This window comes from Thermobia domestica, chromosome 6 (assembly GCF_964235325.1).
Source record: "Thermobia domestica chromosome 6, izTheDome1.hap1.1, whole genome shotgun sequence".
Classification (NCBI taxonomy): domain Eukaryota; kingdom Metazoa; phylum Arthropoda; class Insecta; order Zygentoma; family Lepismatidae; genus Thermobia; species Thermobia domestica.
Window position 1 is genome coordinate 294413164 of NC_137459.1, and position 20500 is coordinate 294433663.

Genomic DNA, 20500 nt, shown 5'->3' on the forward strand with positions numbered 1-20500 from the left:
TCATTGTTCACGTGGTTGAAAGAACAATTCCAACAAAACCAATTATGTCAATTAGAGGGAAATGCTGGTAACTGAAAGAAGCCTGTGTTGAGTTTTACAACGAGAAGCTTTTCTTTTTTTATTATTATTATTTAATTTTATTTATCATATGGCTCTACGCTCTCGTGTTGCGTTACTGTGACAGTAACGGTAAGATACTTTGAAAAGAGGCATGCGCAAAACGTTATGTAATCTTATTGTGCACTATTATAACAACATTAGAGAACGTTCAGCATCGAACACAAGCACTTTTAGTACAAAACCCTTCTACATGCAAACACATGGTGTATCTGGTAGTTGGTTTTTAAATAATTCAATACAGTTCCGACGTCCCATTACAATACCTACAATATACAGACCTATGACACGTGGATCTACAACTTACGGGTATTTCCTACGCTTCGCACGACATTTCTGTTTCGTTTAAAAATACGCGCACAGATGAACTAGATAATGTCTACAAAATCCCTAAGTAGTAATTTATTATTATTATTATTATTATTATTATTATTATTATTATTATTATTATTATTATTATTAACGTGCCAAACCTATGGGTAGGCAGTTTGTCATCATAACTGTGTGGCACTCAGATTTCTGCAGAGCTCCCTTGTGCCTAAGCGGTTAGTGTAAGCGCCATTCGCGTAGGAGACCTGAGTCCGATTGCCGGTGGAAGCTCATGTGTTTCGGGACCCACGTTAAGCTGTAGGTCCACGTCTCATATAGCCTTGCTGATGAAAAGGACGCTAACTCAAAACAAAACAAACACATTTCTGCAGCATATGAAGGTCATCATGATCATCGGAGGTATTCCGTCATTATTGGCAGATCACTTTCCGCAACTGAGAAGCTTCCATGCCCCTCGGTCTTCCGCTAACATATTCGTCTTCACGTACGATTTCCCTGCTTCTATATCGTCCATCAATTGTAGTCTCCTTCACCCCTCCCTCTTTTTCCTGCCGCCATACCCTCCAGCACGTTCCTCATAATACAGTTCTTTCTTAGGCATCGTTACAACTAATTCCTCTTCTTTTCCAAATAAATCTAAAACTGTTCTTTTCTCTCCCACCATTTCTAACACCTCATCCGTTTTCATCTCGATCTAACTAATTATATCTACTTGTCTCCACACCCACATTTCAAAAGCTTATAGTCGTTTTTCATCCCTTCTACGTAATGTCCCTGTTTCTCCCCATACAGTACAATACTCCATGGGAAGCATTTTATCAGTCTTTTTTCTCAACTCTTAATTAAAGGTCTCATGAAACAGACTTTTCTTCCTCCTAAAGGCTTGTTTCGCCTTTCCTTACCTTTGTCACGACAAGTGTATGACTCTCAAATTTCTGCACTATATGAAGCTACTGAAGGGAAAATAAATGCCAAGGATGAGAGATACATTAATCGATGAGGGATGGGCACGAGTCGAGATAAAACTCGACTCAACTCGAAGCTCGACTCGAATTCTATTCGAGTGTCGAGTCGAGTCACTGTTTTTGAAATCAAGTTTCGAGTCGAGCTGAGTTTGATAAATTGCTTGCTGGTTCAGCTCGTTTTAACTCGTTTTGAAATCATGACTTGACTAGACTGGAAAGGAAAGCCAAGAGGGACGATTTGCCTTCTTTGCTCACAAACAGCTCTACCAAAATTCTTCTATTTGCTGATGATTGCAAACTCTACACACAAGTTAAATCACAGTACAGTGCTCTTGCGCTTCAACATGATGCTTCTATTCTTCTCAACTGGTGTAACTCTTGGAAACTTAATTCAAACATCGAAAAATGTGCTTCTCTTACGATTTCTCTTAAAAAGGACCCTATAAACCACATCTACAAAATTGGTCATCAGAACATAAATCCTGTCACCTCTTTCAGAGATCTTGGTGTTATCATTGACAGTAAGCTTACTTTTGCAGATCATATAAGCACAATATCTTGTACTGCTGTGAGAAAACTAGGACTTCTTTATCGCTTCACTGACATAAAAAATCCTAGTTCCTTAAGTTTATTCTATAAGTCATATGTTGCTCCCACTATTGAGTACTGTTCTCCTATCTGGTCTATGGCCTGCCCTACTCATCTGAAAAAAATAAATTATGTAATTAATTTCTTTTTAGCCATTGTAGCCTACCGAGTACCTCACCTTCGAACACTTCCAAAAAACGATGTTTTAACATTTCTCAATATCAAACCTCCCCTAGTGAGAAACAAAATATCTGACCTAATATTTTTGCATAAAATTGTAAATGGCCATATATCATGGGAAAAGTTATTAAGTCAGATTAATTTTCGCGTACCCGCTAGAACAACACGATCTAGTGATCTCTTTTACACTCGAGCTGCGAGAGTTAATATTGTCCAAAGGTCCCTTCTAAACCGAATTGTTAGCATATATAATAAGTTATCAGAAACTGTAGACGTTTTTTTCAAATGAGCATACCTTCAGATCATCTATAAACTATCTTTTTAATGTTGCCATTGTACTGTACTATCTTGATTTCAAATTGTTATTATATTGTTATGTTACATAATTGTTAAAATGTTTCAGTGTAAAATGACCTAGTGCTGTATCCAGGGGCGTCATTTAGGGGGGAGGGAGGGGCAATTGCCCCCCCCTGAGTTTGAGATGCATATAGATTTTATCAATAGAATAGTAGTAAGTGAGTGAAAAACGCGAAATTTTACTTATATCAAGGGGTCTTGCCCCCCCCCAAGGAAAATCTGAAATGACGCTCCTGGCTGTATCTGAAACCTATTATAAATAAATAAATAAATAAATAAATAGTAATGTAGAATATTTTTAGTCTTGTTCACGACAAGGGACATTGCTTGCATCTCGTCTCGTCTCGATAGCGAGAAGACAATAGACTTTTATTATGAGACAGCCTCAAACGTCGTGATCGCCAATACAATTAGGGGAAACCAGGGCTGACTGGCGAAATTTTTATTCTTTATTTCTTTTATGAGCAGATAGTACACTGTAATGCAATGTAAAAGACGTGTATGGACAGACCAAGGTTCCCTCTGTTAATCCAATTTTTGTTTTTGTTGCTTACCGTTTTCGAGAAATGTATTTTTCTTTCTTTTAAAATGGAGAATGCCAACTGTCCTCTGGTAAGGGGCTGGTTGCTTAGTATTGTGAGGCTAGTTGGCATAGTTTTTTTTTTTTTTTTTATACAGCCAATATATATACACTCGAAAACCGTAAGCAAGAAAAGCTAAACAAACATTGGATTTATTTGTAACAAACGTGATTTTTCTAAATATATATATATATATATATATATATATATATATATATATATATATATATATATATATTGGAACGAATTAATCTATTTATTTGAATTTTGAAATCTGTTTTATTCAGATTTAAAAGAATCAACTTTATGAAATATGAAAACTTCTTTATTTCAATCTAGCTTCGTTATGATGATATCGAAAGCTGCAAGATTATCAATCCACATCAGTTTTAACAGGATGTGATGTAGGCAAATTCTTAATTTTGTTTCAAAATGTAATTTAAATAACTGAACTGTCAACAAACGCAGTTTATTTTCTACTTTTCACAAAGAATGAACAAGCAATAGCTAGGTCTATATTTTTTGTAAGAAAAGAACACATACAAATTGTGTTTGACACTGAGCATTGAACAACTGGCAATTAGACCTATTCAGAAAATCCAGAGTCACAGTTATGGCATGTGTAAAATAGCGAATCATCCATGCACTCTACTAGGGGTGTTCGATAAGGCTGAAGAACTATCGAACTTCGGGAGTGAAAATTTATCGAGTTGTCATCGGTTTCTCGAAACCGTTCGAGTATTTGAAATTATCGAAGTTTCGGGTATTATCGAAATTTCGAGTATTATCGAAGTTTCGGGTATTATCAACATTTCAAGTATTATCGAAGTTTCGGGTATAATCAAAAGTAGTGATGAACAGTTCGGTTCCTTCACCTCTCCAATTATTTCTTCTTGCAGCCAAACTATTCAAACAACTTTTTTCATCTGATAAGTTATTGCAAAGTTGTATTTGTCGAACTCATATGTAAAATTATTTTTCTGCCTGCCCCGTTATTGGCGCAATCGCCAAAGTGACTATTAGTAGACTAATGTTGTCTTGGATTCCAATTCCATTCAGGTGATGCATGTTTTCTCTTCCTCTCTTCTGACAGACTGCTTAAACCTTGTACAGATCTGTGGAGAAAAAAAAACTTTTCCTTCACTACATTGCTAAGGGGAGAAGTTTTAAAATGAACACTCTGCATATATGTAATGCATATTATATACAACTATGATAACCTCGAATACATCGTTTCTTTCGAACACTTCGGTAATCCCGAAGTTTTCTAAATATTCAAGCGGCTCGACAAATGCGATCATATAGATATATTTTTATTTGCTGCTTTCAAACAATTCGAGATTCTCGAACAGTTCGAGTGTCTCGAAGTTGTCTAATGTTTCCTATATTTCGAGTGCCTCGAACACTTATAGAACATTTCGGGAGTCCCGAACATTTCGAGAGTCTCGATCATTTCGAGATTCTCGATCATTTCGGGAGTCTCGAACATTTCGGGAGTCTCGATCATTTCGAGAGTCTCAAACATTTCGGGAGTCTCGAAAGTTCGATAATTCGATAGAATTGAAATTCTTTATCGATGAAACGGTTTTGAAATTTTATCGAATTGTTATCGATTACTCGATTATCGGAACAGACCTACACTCTGCATGTGTCCATGCTCTGCAAGACACGCACTGGACCCAATTCTCACCTAGATGGCTGTTGGTGAATGCATCCAAGCACACAATGCAGAAATCTTCTTCGTCAGATTCTTCTTTTTCCTTGTTATTTTTTCTGGATGTCTTCTTCCATTCTTCTGTTTCTTTTTCTTCCCAAAAAGACTTTTCTTTGCTTCAGTGCAAGGAGCAGTAGCTTTGGTTTAGTGATGAGCAAATGCAAGATCAAGACCAAGACCGGGGTGGTCTTAGTCTTGCACACCCAGTCTTGGTCTTGGTCTTGCACTGGAACCCTTAGACTTGGCCTTGGTCTTGGTCTTGTACACCCAGTCTTGGTCTTGGCCTTGGTCTTGCCTGCAAGAGTCTTACAAGTCTTGCATTTAAGAAATCTCAAGCTTTTCATAAGTAAATTTTACTATGGATATAAGGGATAATAAACTCTACAATGCGCCAATAGTAACGGAAATACAATGTATGTTTCTAAATGTAATATAGTTTAACTTTGTGTAAGTATGATGATAGTGCACAACATAGATGATGACCTTTATTTTATTTAATGGTGTCCACGCTTCACTACTTATAAGATAAATCACAACGTTTTGTAATCTTTTTTTAATAATTTTTAACAGATCCAACACTCCTCTGGTTCCTAAACTGGGGAGGCTACCGCTGAGACGCATGAAAGACAATCAAGACGACACGGATTATTGGAATACCATGAATTGCAAAATTATTTTTCCATTTTAAAGGCGTCAGATTTTTCTTTTCAACCACGATTAGCTAATCCTTGTATTAATCAAACTTCCAATTAAGTATTGAGATTTTGTTTTACTGATTCCAATATGTACTCTATGGGGCAGAAACATTGACATTACGCAAAAGTGATGAAAAAATTGCAGGCTTTCGATATAAGGGCATGGAGAAAAAAAAGAGACAATTCGCTGTTTTGAACGGACAACGAATGAGAAGGTGTAAAAAAATAGCAGTAGGTAAAAAAAAAGAAGAATGTTAGATATTGTTAAGAGAAGGAAAAGGAACTGGTTAGGATACTGGCTGAGGACGGACTGTATTATGAGGGACGTGCTGGAGGGCATTGTGGAAGGAAAGAAAGGGAGAGAGCGAAGGCGAATAGTTGAAGGAAGGTATTAAAACAGAAAATTGTTACGTCAAGACGAAGAGACTAGTTGAGGACCACCGAACGTCGAAGCTTCTCAGTTGCAGCAAGTAACCTGCCAATAATTGCAGAAAAGCTATTTTGAAGATGATATATTTATCAATATTGACTAAAAAAAAGAGAGAACAAATTAAAATAATAATTATTATAATCAAACCTCTTACTAGTTTAGAACAATTTGAGTGAAAACTGAAAACGATTCAACTGTCTATGTCTTAAGTGTAAACTTAATTTATATAAATACTTTTGATCTCTGTTGGAAATACCAAATAACAGCATCAAACTCCAAATTATTTGAAGTATAACTTATGAATATGGATTGCTAGCATCAATTACCCACTTCGTTGGGTTAAACTTTAAAATAATAATAATAATATATTTCGTTAGTCATTCACTTTTTACTATTAGTAAAACGCTCTCTGATATGGGCCACTTTCGATTATTTTTATATTTCTCACACCTCTTCCTCCCCAAGTTGCAGTGCTGAATTTGAATTTAAACGGCATCAGAAGTGTCACTGTTCGTCTCAGAGACGCCTAAAACTATGGATTCGGCACTAATATATGTCATTTGCAATAAACTTATATATCTCCTTCTCCCCCATGTTGCGAGGTACGGCATCGGAAGTGTCATTGTTCATCTCAATAACCTCGAAAGCCGTGAGTTCGACATTGATAATGGTAATTTTCAATAATTTTATATATCTCGTTCCTCCCCCAAGTTTCCGTGCTGAATTTGCATTTAAACAGGATCGGAAGTATCACTGTTCACTTTTGCGACGTCGAAAACTATGGATTCGACACTAATATTTGGTCATTTTTGATCATTACTATGTATCTTCCTCTCCCCAAGTTACGAGCCTGAATTTGGTCATAAATGGTATCGGAAGTGTCAGTATTCAACTCAGTGAACTGGAAAATTATGGATTCGACAATAATATTTGTCATTTTCAATTGTTTTTATATAGCCTATCTCCTCTTTCCTCCGCCAAACTACGGGGCTGAACTTGGATTTAAATAGCATTGGAAATGCCACTGTTTATCTCAGCGGCCCCTAAAACTATAGACTCCATTTCAATATCGGTCATTTTCGATCATTTTAAAATGTATTTCATTCTTGCTCCCCTATACTGCACCGTCAAAGTGATATGACAGAAACCACCTCAGGTCCGATCCTCATCTATGTTCAAAATGAGATCAATTTCGGTCAGGTGGTTCAAGAGTTATTAAATTTTATTTATTTTTGTACATTTTCCATCCCCTCCTCTTACCATAAGTTCTACCGTCAAAGTGATTTGATAAGAAAAAAAAAAAAAAAAAAAAAAACATTCCGGACCTCATCTATGTTGAAAATTTGATTGAGATCGATTGGCTGGTTCAAGAGTGATGGAGTCACAAAAACAGCACCGTAATTGCGGGCTACTTGGACCCTTAAGGGGCTACTTGGACCCATACCAAAAATTCGTTTAAAGTCCCATATGCAATGCAATAATAAGTGAGTTCAGAGTTAGATCCGTTAGATAGGATCAAAATGCAGGCTTACACACATTGAAACTAGTTCTGTGGTAGGCTACGATTTAGCAGCATTGGGGAAAAAGGTCGTTGACGGAAACAGTGTATTTATTGACCGCCAAACTTTTATGTTTGGACACTATTTGCAAGGAAGTGGAACCAATGCTAAGTAAACACAGAAGTAGTTACATATCGGTTAATGAAACTGACATGGTAAACTTTTTCATATACAATAAGATGTGTGCGTAATTGCATTATTTATCAAGTTTGTACATATGACCTGGAAAACATGGATATTTTGTCCCACCACATCTTTTGTTATCTTTATCCCACCCCATCCTTTGTTATCTTTATATATGAAAAATAAAGGTCTGTTGTCACGTGCCACACAAGTAAAAACTTTTCATTGTTTCCTTAAGGATACCGGTACAAAATGGTATATCAATATAAAAGATTGCCTGCAGGTCGAAAATATGCTGATTTTTCATAACAGCTTGAAGAATGTTTATCAGCAATTCAGTCGAGGAAAATGTCGCAAAAAGAAACAGAAGCTCACTTCAAGATAAGTCGTTCCACCATAGAAAGAAGATTAAAGAACATGTCAAGGCAGAATCCGGGCCATCTGAAAGTGTTCACTGAAGAAAAAGAATTAGCCTTCGCTAGTCATCTTGATAAAGTTTGTGATTTCGGATTTCTCGTTAATTAACTTGATTTCAGATTTATTGTGAAGTCCTATTTAGCCGTGCATGGGAGAACTGTCATTGCTTTCTAAGACAATCTTCTCAGTCGAGATTGGGTGAAGTTATTTTAGAAACTGCACCTCCAGGCAACGACTAGATTCGCTGCTAATACAGATAGGGCTCGTGAAGCTGTAGAAGAAAACGTAATCAGCTATTACAGTCATTATATTTGATAGTACCTCTTAACATGTTCTCTCTGTGGTTTGCAGTAAATAAAAAGTGTTGTTCTTGGAACACCTACGTCCTACTTAGTCTCAAAGCAGATTTCAATGTTTTTCTGTAGGAAAATATGGGGTGGGTTCAAGTATCCCGAACGCGAGTCTTAGTTTGACCCATTTTTTACAATAATAGTTTGTAATTTGTTTTCAATATATGCAACTAAAACTGTCCTCGATATGCACAATAAAGCCTGTAGTTCAACTTAATATGGGTTTTGACAATAACTTTCGAGTTTTCGTGGGTGAAAACGGGCCCAAAGAACGAATTTATTGCAAAATTGGGTCCAAGTATTCCGCATCTACGACACTTATATATATACCACTCCCTTCCTCCTCCCCTAGGATCTACCATCAAAGTAAAAAAAAAAAAAAACTGTCCAGGAGCGAACCTCATACATGTTAAAAATTTAATTGAGATCGGTTCAAGAGTTTTTAAGTCACAAACTTAGTCATTTTTATTTTTATTTATATTAATTTTTGTACATCTCCCAATCCTTTTCTTCCCTACATTGCTCCGTCAAAGTGAACTGACAGATAACATTGCAGGCTTGAACCTCATCTATGTTAAAAATTTGATCGAGATTGGTCGTTTGGTTCAAGAGTTATTAATTTTTATTTATTATTTTATAACTCCCCCTTACCCTCTCCTAAGTTTTACCGTCAAAGTGAAATGAGGAAAACACTCCCAGGTCCAAACCTCATCTATGTTGAAAATTTGATCGAGATTGTCGGCTGGCTCAAGAGATTAGAAGTCACAAAAATAGCCACTTTCAATTTTATAATATAAATTTATTGTTGTAGTATAATGTTATATCGTTCAATCCTCGATGTGTTGTATACCTAAGGAGGCTAAAAATTATATTAATAAACAATTATTAAATGCATAACCATCCGCCCATGAAATCAAACTTGCGGTCACATGCACTAAGTTTTTGTCAATGTCTTGAAAATATTATTTCGATATTGGTTTTATGAGCTCACATTGAAAATTTCCAACGAATGCTTGAGTCTCAGAGCCAAGGCCATACCCAATTACCCATGTAGTCGACACTATGGTGTACGGTATTACCGATATTTAATACTTCATTTCTCTTTAGTTTTGGAAGAAGAACACCACCAATATGCTTTAAAATGAAATGAAGTATCTAGTTTAACGTCCCACGATTATGCACCAAGGCTAAGGGAGGCGGTAATGATGAGAAATGACTAAAATCCTGGAAAGAAAAAAAGTAGGAGGAAACGGAGAAACGCCGAGAAAATCTACGCACACGGTGTTTGTCCACCAATAAAAAGCTCACATGGCGCAAGATGACACCAATGTGGTTTTAAAACGAGCAATATCTACAGAAAACGCGAACAATCAATTCAGAAAACGACATACTGTAGCTATATGCTACAAGGGCAGATCGACTCACACAGATTGCATAAACTACTGGGAACCAAAGGTGGCCATTTTCCACTGGGCTCACTCGGGCTCGCGCTCACCTGTCTCAGCTAGGCTCGCGCTCACTCGCGCTCGCGATCACTTCTCTCAACTGATCTCGCACTCACTCGGGCTCGCGCTCATCTCTCTGGACTGGGCTCGCACTCACTCGCGCTCGCGCTCACCAGTCTCAACTGGACTCGCGATCACTAGCGCTCGCGATCACTTCTCCCAACTGGGCTCGCGCCCACTCGCGCTCGCACTCACTAATCTTATCTGGGCTCGCACTCACTCGGGTTCGCGCTCATCTCTCTCGACTGAGCTCACACTCACTCGGGCTCGCGCTCATGCCTCTCGACTGGGCTCGCACTCACTCGCGCTCGCGATCACTTCTCCCAACTGAGCTCGCACTCACTCGCGCTCGCGCTCACTTCTCCCAACTGGGCTCGCACTCACTCGGGCTCGCGCTCACTTCTGTCCATTGGGCTTGCACTCAACCGGGCTCGCGCTCACTTGTCTCAACTGGACTTGCGATCACTAGCGTTCGCGATCACTTCTCCCAACTGGGCTCGCACTTACTCGGGCTCGCGCTCACTTCTCTCCAATAGGCTTGCGCTCACCCGGGCTCACGCTCACTTGCCTTAATTGGGCTCGCGGGTATATGATGGGTATAAAGAGGTATTAAAATCTAGACTTTGACTAGCAGTAGGCCTAATTCAGTAGAAAATAGAGCTATTAATGCTATATATCAGTTGTCAGATATAAAAATAAAATAATAAAAATGTTGCAGGGTTTAATGTATTAAACGTGGGCGGACCTTGAGAAACTTGAAATAAAATGCTCCTGATATTCAAATCTGGGCTTTGACTACTAGTAGGCCTAGTTTCTCAATAGAAAATAGGCTATATGACTAACGTCATTAAGAGTGTTGCAGAGTTCAAGTCTTAAGACTGTCATCACACTTGCAGACCAATACTCATTAAATGAATCTCTTTCTTATTTACTAAGATCAAAACAACTTATGAACAAAAAAAAAAAAGTTTTATTAAATAAGAAAGAAACTTGTTTGAGTGTTTGTCTGTAAGCACGACGGCAGCACTAAGAAGCAAAGCCTAAATATATCTGAGTATGATGATTTCGAAAAAAAAAAAAAAAAAAAACACCAATCCTGTTAGCAAACAAATTCTATTATGTAAGTACTCATGCCTTATCATGAAATTATTTTAATGCAGTTGATGAATTGTCAGGCTTATAAGAAAAATTTGGTTCGAAAATTTCCAGGGCCAAAATTAGGCTTACTGTCGCCCATGTTTCACACATTAAACTTGCAACATCCCTATTTTATTCTGATATCTGATAACTGCTCTACGACATTAGTATCTCTACTTTCTACCGAGTTATTTGGCCTATTTGTAATTGTAGTCAAAAGCTAGATTTTAATATCCAGGGCATTTTATTACAAGTTCCTCAAGGTCTGCCCACGTTTAATACAACGCAACTCCACAACGTCCTTATTATTGTTTTTTATACCTGATAGATGAGTCATATAAGATAGTAGCTCCATTTTCTGCTTAGGAAGTAACTAACACCTGAATTTCAATATTCGGTGAATTTTATTACAAGTCCTTCAAGGAAGCTTATGTTTGCTATCGGTGAGCTTTTGTCCATCCCTGTAATATGAGACTTTCGGTGAGCTTTTTGCCGGTGAGCTTATGTCCAACACCCACATTACGCATAGATATCTCTTGTTTTTAACTAACACACAGATTCTTAGGTTTTATTTTTTTATTTATTTATATTTTTGTGAGAAGACAGCTTTAGAAGTAAAATTAGAAGTAGAAATTTAGGAAGACATTACAGGTGTTCAACATTCGTGAAATTACAGAACTTATAATAACAAGAGCTAAACGTTTCCCGAAAATCTGCTAAACGTTTGGTAAAGGAAGTAACAGGATTTGATATCAGTGACTCTAAGTGTTTGTTAAAACCATTTTATAATAAAACAGCTACGTCTGCGGAAGCTAAAACCAAACCAAAAGGTAAAAGGGAACTTTCTGTGATCCCTTTATATCGGTTTGAATGTAACACAACGAAATAATAGTACTTCAGAGGGTATTGCAATGTCAATGATCTCATAGGCTCCAGTAATACTTGCAGGAGTTCCGGCCTATCCTACAGGGATGTGCTAATCAAAGCACTAAAAATTAGAGATTTTTGAGAAATTTTGGTAGTGTATAACTCCAGAGCAATAACTTTTATACATATAGAGAAGGAAAAGTAGAAAAATATTTTCTAATTTTGTTAAAATGTACTTTTAATCGGAGGGGGCTTGTAAGAGAAGTAACACCGATAAAAATTAAAAGACTTTTTGTTGCTTCAAATTAAAAGAAGAAAACTTCCCTACTATATTAATTGTCGTATACAACAATCAGGGCCGGACTTCAGCGGATTGGACCGATTGTTCCCAGTCGGCTCCCGCGCTAGAGTGTAATCTACTATTCAGTGCCGTCTTAGTAGCATAATGCTCCCCTGTGGAAACCAGTGTGGATCCTATGACTAAATTCTGCAAGTAATACATGCAATTAATACATTCTGCTCGCGGGTCCCTCGGCCAAGTGATCATCAGACTGTTGGATGGCTCTTACTCTTGGCTTGTGCAATACTCACAATAACATATTGTAATACATGTACATCCATGAACACAAACAAGGGAGCGTATAGCCTGTTGGCCTCTATCTAGAATTTGAGGGAGTAAATAGTTTGTATTAAAAGCAATATTTTCTAAAGTTAATTCTGCAGTAGTTTCTTTATTTCTTTACGTTTCCAACTTCCGATGAAAAAATAGGCCTATTAAATGATATGACACCTCAATGAATACCAGGATGATATAGTCTTAATGCGATTTCTTTACTTGTTTTTCTGGAACCGGGAGTCCCACAATAGTGTTCCCATTCGGGCCTGCATCTTCTAAGTCCATTAGATTACTTTTACCCCTTACTTTGAAGCAAGAAAACTTTAATTTTTTAACTATGTGACTTCCCTCAGGAGCAACCACTACTTTTAATTATGTATTTGAAAGCATATCGTCATGCTAAAATACATTAAATATGAATATTTCTTAATTTAGGGCAAGTTTAAGAATATTAAACCTGAAAATGTGAAAGTATGCGTTGATTATAGCCTGTATTTTGTTAAAACAACACCAAAGAAAATTAGAAGTTAATGAAAGCTCAATAAAGATGTTTATGAATGAAATTTACGTCATAACATCAGTTTGAGTCAAGAAGTTATGTGTAATACTTTCGAAAATGGTAAGCATATTGTGGTTCTAGTTTTCAATTCATCTGTACATTTCCTTATGTATATTAAAAGCCGGTTCTTTAATGGCGTAACATAACAGAAAAATAGAACTTATATAAAATAAGGTAATAATAAGAACTGCGTTAAAAGAGGAAATGTAATTATTTCAATTTAGGAAGCTATCGTGAAATTTAGAATGTTTTGTGTTTGTTTCTTTGGAGCTTAATATTCTTTTTCATCAGTGATGTTATATGAGATCTCGCTCGTCTGGAAGATGAGAATACTTACCACTTATTCACAGTGAATCAATATGAATAAGTGCCTGGCAACTCTTAGATATTTCGTCAGGTATGTGCTAATCTTCACGGTAATAAGATTTGATAAATCCGCAATGAAAATATTGTCAAACAACATCAAAATCGAGTTGTAACCAGGGGTAAAAATTAATCTGAAAAGGTTGGAGAACGCATTACGTCATGTCATCCCTTGTGCCTATCTTTGTCCACTATATTTTTTTAGGAAGTGGAGGGACGCCATAGATATTTTTGGAAGTGGGAGATGACGTCCCCCATGTTTTCCTTCACTTTTAACTCTGGTTGCAACAAACGACAGGCCATCGTTTCAGGGTAGCTTTCGAAAAAAGACTTTAATGAAAGGAGGTGTGTGTGTGTGTGTGTGTTATTTTTTTTTTTTTTGATGTTGAATTGTTATCTTTCTTTTTTTAATAGCCCACTGACTTATATGAGGAAGTATTTTTCTTTTAAATAGACGAGATTTTACTCATTCAATTTTACTAATTTCTTCTTCTGGCCTATTTAAGGGTTCCTTGCTTTAAAAATATTCAATGTAATATTGTTTTAGTTTTTATTTATATATATTAAAATTACATAATACAGTGTTTAAATTTCGCATAGAATACATTTAAAGATCTCAAGAAGTAGTAGTCAGTAAAATTAACTGGCTAAAATTCTTTGTTTCCTCATATAAATTAATGAGCTTAATAACCATTATGATGCAAGTTAGCAACATTCCTAAGAGCTACTCTTGTTTATTGGGATTTAAAGAAGCTATAATGAAATAATACATAATTATTTCGCTCGACTTTTCTATGAACGCACAGCTTCATTAGTTGTTAGTAAATAAATTTCCTACTTCGGAAGGTCAAGTAGTTTCCTTATTCTATGATCTCGCACACACAGACACACACAAAAAGCTTGGGTCATGGAAGTTGTTACTAAAACAACAAAAACAAATACCTGCCTCAAATACCATCCTCTCATAATAGCCATGAAAAAGTCGGTTCTCTATCGAAAGGTGTTTGAAGTCCTCTGGACAATAAAATGACAGCTCAGACCTCAAGAATGCGATTTTTCATTTTGTAAAGTTGTTTAATTCTTCCTTTACAATTCTGCACATGGAATGAATTTCCTATTTTTTGGCTCTAAAGCAAATTAGTCCATGTGAGTGTGAAGTGAGCGAGGGCTCGCACTTAACTGAGCTCGCACTCACTCGGGCTCGCGCTCATCTCTCTGGACTGGGCTCGCACTCACTCGCGCTCGCGCTCACTAGTCTCAACTGGACTCGCGATCACTTCTCCCAACTGGGCTCGCGCTCGCACTCACTAATCTTACCTGGGCTCGCGCTCACTCGCGCTCGCGCTCATCTCTCTCGACTGGGCTCGCACTCACTCGGGCTCACGCTCATGTCTCTGGACTGGGCTCGCACTCACTCGCGCTCGCGATCACTTCTCCCAACTGAGCTCGTACTCACTCGCGCTCGCGCTCACTTCTCCCAACTGGGCTCGCGCTCACTCAGGCTCGCGATCACTTCTGTTAACTGAGCTCGCGCTCACTCGGGCTCGCGATCACTAATCTCAACTGGGCTCGGGCTCAATCGGGCTCGCGCTCACTTATTTCATTGGGGCTCGGGCTCACTCGGGCTCGCGCTCAATTATTGAGCCCGAGCCCGGTTGAGCGTGAGTGCTGAGCTCACGAACGTCGGGCTCGCGAGTTTGGACACCTATGCTGGGAACACACACTCCAGCAGCATTTTTACTGAAGCCAAGAAATCCATCTCCTTCTTTTTTACATTATATAAAATAAATCAAGTAGTGCCGGTACTTGTGCAAGACTTTTGCGCAAGAGTCTTGGTCTTGGTCTTGCAGCCCTCGGTCTTGGTCTTGGTCTTATATCGGGATTCCTGGTCTTGGCCTTGGTCTTGTTCTTGGTCTTGCATGCAAGACTCTTGCAAAACTGCAAGACCAAGACTCTTGCGCTCATCACTACTTTGGTTTGCCTTGACTTTGCTGCTCTCTCAGCGAGAGCATCTTTTACAGACGTATCGGTTAAGATTACCGATGTTCTCTTTCTGGAATTAGCACGAGCTTCTTTCCCGGCACCAGCTTTCGGAAATTGACGAACCTTACATGTTAATAACACTTACGCGCTCTTTATTTCCGGAAGTAGCCTAATGGCCCGAATTAAACCTAAAACAATATTTCTTGTGTCGGCACTAACACAAAAATATGTACCAAATTTCAACTAAATTGATTGAACTTCACGCGAGTTATCGTTAGCGAAATATTTATGGACAGACAGACACACAAAGACTTGAAGCTGGATATGGTTTTCATTTGCGTTTCAGAGGTAGTAGAGCACAAATTCAGTTTTTTCCTTGATTTCGAAATTTTGACAGTAATCCAATAGCGCATGTTATTTTATAACATGGAAGAAAAACAAATATAAAACTCTAAACAACATAACAATAAACAAACAACGTAACAATAAAAGTAAAAGAACATAAAACTCCACACGGGGTTGGTTGGCACACTTGCCAACCAGCCCCAAATGCTATACGCCAACTAACCTTAAGCATATGTTGTGCAACAAAGTCGTAATTACTCAGGAATTGTTTGGAATTTACATTTTATTGTTTGAGTATTAATAAAAACAAAGTTCAGAACTAACTAATGCTATATTACTTACCTCTGTACCCCAAGAAGTGACGATTCTGTGATGTAACAGAGAACTGAAAAAAGAAAAATCAGTCTGGCAAAAAAAGAAAAAAAAAATAATAACTCTTTATCTAATAGACACCCTTATCCGTAACTTACAAATTCCGTATGAAGGTGGTAGCAGCACCCACGGGTCGCTCTTTTATGATAGCAGCAACAGCTAATTATGTTAATTAATGAAGGAGACGCAGTTCGTCAACCAGCCCCTGCTGCCAACCAGCTCCGGTCTCCAATATATATTGTAATTCTTACCATCAATGCTGAGACCTGAACGGTCGAATTTTTCAGCCTAAGCAGAAGTCCAACCCAGGTAGTGCTTTCAACAGGCTCGGCTCGGTTCAACTAACGTGTGAGTGAACAGTTCGAGCCGGCTTGGTTGGGATGAGCCATTGGCTCCGCTCAATTGAGGCAATGGCTTGAGCCGGCTCGGTTGGGATGAGCCACCGACTCAACTCAATTGAGCCGATGGCTCGAACGGCTTCGCTAAAACCAATCCATCGGCTCTGTTCGATTCAACTCAACTGAGCAAAAGGCTCGAACCAGCTCAGTTGGAGTTTGCAATCAGCTCAGTTTGGTTCGGCTCTGTTTGGGGAGCTCTTGGCTTGCTTCACTTCTCTGTTCGGCTCGATAGTGAATGAGCTGTGAGCCGAATCTTTGTCAATCCTAAACCCGGGCCGAGCAGTTTTGAACATGTTTGGCCCGCGCACTATAACTTCCAACAAATATTGGCTCGAGCCCGAATACTTGGTCCTCTGTAATTCAAACCCAGAACCTAGTGAAGGATGTCCTTGCCTCCAGAAAAGGTCTCGACGACCGAAATCGGCAGCCAACTAGTTTTTAGGATTCAGGGACAAATCGCCTATTTTTCATGTTATACACGGCATTGTTATTATAATAATAATAATAATAATAATAATAATAATAATAATAATAATAATAATAATAATAATAATAATAATAATAATAATAACTAGCAAACAAACACGTCCTGCGCAAGCACAGAAACTATCGTTGTCTGGATGATTGAATATGATACAAAATTTAAAATATTTATGATTAGCAAAGTAGTTCTAATAACACGCTAATATCTTCAGTTCAGAATTTCTCGATAATTACTTGAATTTAAGACGTCCTCGAATCTAAGACGCACCCCGATTTCGCTGGGATAAATTAAGGAAAAATAGTAATATCTTCCGTTTTTACTATTACTAAAGCGCTCTTTGAAATTGGTCATTTTCGGTAATTTTTATATATCCCTCTCCCTTCCCCATGTTGCGGGGCAGGGCATGATAAAAATTGTTCCAGGCCGAAACGTCATGTATGCTGAAAGTTATATTGAGATAGGTTGGGTGGTTCAAGAATTAAGTTGTATTTATTTTAATATATTAATTTCCCCCTCCCTAGGTTCTACTGTCAAATTGAATATATATCAAAAGTATCCGTACACCTGCTGAAAATGACTTACAAGTTCGTGGCGTCCTACATCGGTACTGCTGCAATTCAATATGGTATTGGCCCACCCTTAGCCTTGACGACAGCTTCCACTTTCGCAGGCATACTTTCAATCAGGTGCTGGAAGGTTTCTTGGGGAAAGGTAGCCCATTCTTCACGGAGTGTTAAACTGAGGAGAGGTATCGACGTAGATCGGTGAGGCCTGGCATGAAGTCGGCGTTCAAATACATCCCAAAGGAGTTCTATAGAATTCAAATCAGGACTCTGTGCAGGCCATTCCATTACAGGAATGTTGTGGTCGTGTAACCACTCCGCCACAGGCCGTGCAGTATGAACAGGTGCTCGATCGTGTTGAAAGATGTAATCGCCCTCCCAGAATTGGTCCTCAACAGTGGGAAGAAAGAAGGTCATTAAAACATCAATGTAGGCCTGCGCTGTGAAAGTGCCACGCAAAACAACAAGGGGTGCAAGCCCCCTCCTAGAAAAAAAACGACCACACCATAACACCACCACCTCCGAATTTTACTTTTGGCGTTACACACGCTTACAGATGACGTTCACCGGGCATTCGCCATACCCACACCCTGCCATCGGATCGCTACATTATGTACTGTGATTGGTCACTACACACAACGTTTTTCCACTGTTCAATCGTCCAATGTTTACGCTCCTTACACCAAGCGAGGCGTCGTTTGACATTTACCTGCATAATGTGTGGCTTATGAGCAGCCGTTCAACAATGAAATCCAAGCTTTCTCTCCTCGCGCCTGTCATAGTACTTGGAGCGGATCCTGATGCACTTTGGAATTCCTGTGTGATGGTTTGTATAGATGTCTGCCTATTACACTTTACGACCCTCTTCAACTGTCGGCGGTCTCTGTCAATCAACAGACGAGGTCGGCCTGTACGCTTTTGTGCTGTACTACCATGAGCAAAATAAATGACGCGTCTCTTTATTCTGAAGTTTTTTTAAAATATCTCTGTTTTCTTTATATGTTCGAAATTTCGGAAGGTTTCCCCAGCAGGACAGGTTAATAACAAACCCGTTTTTAATATTTGTGTTAGATATTAGCTTAAAATAAATAAATTAGAAGCAAAAAATATTAAATCGACAGAAATCTCGAGAATTACCAACTCTGCTAAAGTGGGAAATTTTCAAGAACGCGAGGGAATTCTGCAGTTCAACACGAAGCAGCGACATCTATGTCATTGAGAGAGACATGGATTAGATCTACAAACGAAACTTTTAACGAAACATTTCTAATGTGTCTTATTACATGCATTATCAGCGAACTCCAAATATATGAATCTATGTTAAGTATTAACGTATAGATAGAGCAAATAGTGGAAATTACCTATGGAAAAAGACGAATTCTTAGCACAATCGTAATGAAAGATCGTCTTTACCGTAGACCAGGTTCACTTCACGTAAGAAAACAAGTAGCTCAGTTAGTTAAAGCAACTAGTCTGTATGCCGAAGGTATTGGATTCGAACCCCATAGAAGTGCCGTTGTAATTTTTATTACTGTGATTATTTTATTTATATTTATGTGGGAAAAAATCAAATTGTAACATATGTGTAAAACTCATGACGATACCAAAAAAAAAATGTCGTTCTCGCACTTGCATTAGTGTCTCTAATTTTTGTTTGCAAACAGTTTGGTAATAATTTCCCCTGTGCTCACTACTCACTACATGCTCACTGGTGCATAACGAATGTTTTCCAGTAAATGTTAATTCCAATTTGGAGAATTTTATAAAGTTTCACAATGTTTCTCGCTTGATAGTCTTCTATCGACTTTTTTGGACACTTTGATAACAGATTTCCCTATTAAATGTTTAATTTCCCCTATATATATTTAATTACAGAAAAGTTTTACATGTATTTGTCTTAAATTGAAATTGTTTTAAATTTACCACATGAGGTAAGTAGCCCGAAGGAGGAGAACTGAAGTAACTGATATTCTACGTAGAAAGCAACCTATTGTAGAATGATTATGCTTCTTAACTTCAGCACATAATCTTTACGTTGGTCAGACAGAGAAAAACCCTGTTTTTTCCTCTCCTATGACCACTCATCTTAAAGCTCTACATGTAATGATTCGTGTCACATAATTTCGGCTCTGCAAAGACATTTATTATTATTATTATTATTATTATTATTATTATTATTATTATTATTCCTGAATATGCCGCCCTTACATAATGTATCCTTAGATATCTTGGTTTAAAGTCTTTCTTTAGTATTAATTTGAGCAACCATGTAACAAAATTTAAAATGTATGAGGGGGCACGAAGTTTTATGCCCCCCTCTCTCTTTTCAGCACCGTCCCAACAGAAAGTATATAATTTCTGACAAGCAGAGTAGACAAAATGAATAAGAAATATATTTAAAGTAACCTTTCCTCCTTCGTGAATGGAATATCACGTAACATTTTTTATTCTACTGAAGATGACCCTAGGCCGTTATGGTTAGGTAACAAAAGAAATACCTAATATATTTATTGCGCCCCTTGACTGTAATATTACCTCTTCTTTATTTGTTCGAGGCCACCCTACATAACCAAGGGTGACAAAAAGAATAGGAAAAGTGTCTAAAGATTACAAAACACTTTATATTTTGTCAGAAACAAAGCAGTGTATACACAGCATTGTTTTCGTTAACAAGTGTTTCACCGTTGAGTCGCTTATAAAATTAGGCAGAATAAAGTTTTCTAGAGGGATTTGTCCAGGATGGTTTTGTGTCGGGCTAATAACGATGAGTATAATTATTTACATCACCGTTAAAGAAATAGCAAACTTTCTGAAAGGAACTTACTTAGGAAACATCAGATCCTCCTTCTACTTAATTGCATCTGGCGTTCTGAATGAAAGTTCTATGGGACTATTAGAAAAA

The 20500-nt window shown here is 37.8% G+C and overlaps 1 long non-coding RNA gene across 1 annotated transcript in view; it reads right to left on the reverse strand.

Annotated features, from left to right (window-relative positions):
- LOC145688522 (uncharacterized) overlaps positions 1-20500 on the reverse strand; it is a 592332-nt gene that overhangs the window by 489579 nt on the left and 82253 nt on the right. The window lies entirely within an intron of this gene.